Genomic DNA, 842 nt, shown 5'->3' with positions numbered 1-842 from the left:
TATCTTGTCAGCTAAATATTTATTTGATTAATAAATAATAAAATTTGTTTATATTTTTAAAAATTATATTTTATATATATATAAATATATATAATAAAAATTAATTAAAAATAAAAAAAAAAAAACCAATTGGATTTTAATTATTGATAAAATTGAAAAAAATTGATTTAGCATGAATAATAATCTAAAAGATTGATTTAACAGAAAATCTTATTTTTTTCATATATATATATTTTATAAAATTAAGAGTATATTATTATAGTTAAATATGTAACTAATTTACGTAACTAATTTATTATATTACGTAATTAATTTATGTAACTAATTTTATAAAATACAATATATTATATATTTTATTATTTGCAGGTCCTAATAATATCTTAAATATAAATATAATAAATAATATTTTAAATATATCAAACATTTCATGAAGAAATAAAGAAAAATATATTTAAGTATACTTTAATTTTTATTTCATTTGATGTTATAAAATTTTATTTTACAATGTTTTAATTGTTTATAAATTATATTTTTATTCATAATTATTTTCATTAATTTTTCATTATATTAATGAATATGAATGTGGTATAATAATATGAATGAATGATATGAAGTCTCTTATTTGCTTTTTATAATATAATATATGTATTTTATAATATAATATATGTATGTATTTAAATATAATATATGTATTTTATCTTAAAAAAATTTTGTAATATAGTTTAGACAAATAATAAATTTCAATATTTTATGCTTTATGTTATATTGAAGTATTTTTGCATTATATTAATATGAAAAAATTGACAAATTATTTGTAAATATATACAGCTAAAACTTTGCAT

Source organism: Apis dorsata, unplaced genomic scaffold (genome assembly GCF_000469605.1).
Source record: "Apis dorsata unplaced genomic scaffold, Apis dorsata 1.3 scaffold_235, whole genome shotgun sequence".
NCBI lineage: Eukaryota > Metazoa > Arthropoda > Insecta > Hymenoptera > Apidae > Apis > Apis dorsata.
The sequence above is the reverse complement of the archived record's forward strand: the minus strand, read 5'-3'. Positions refer to the sequence as shown.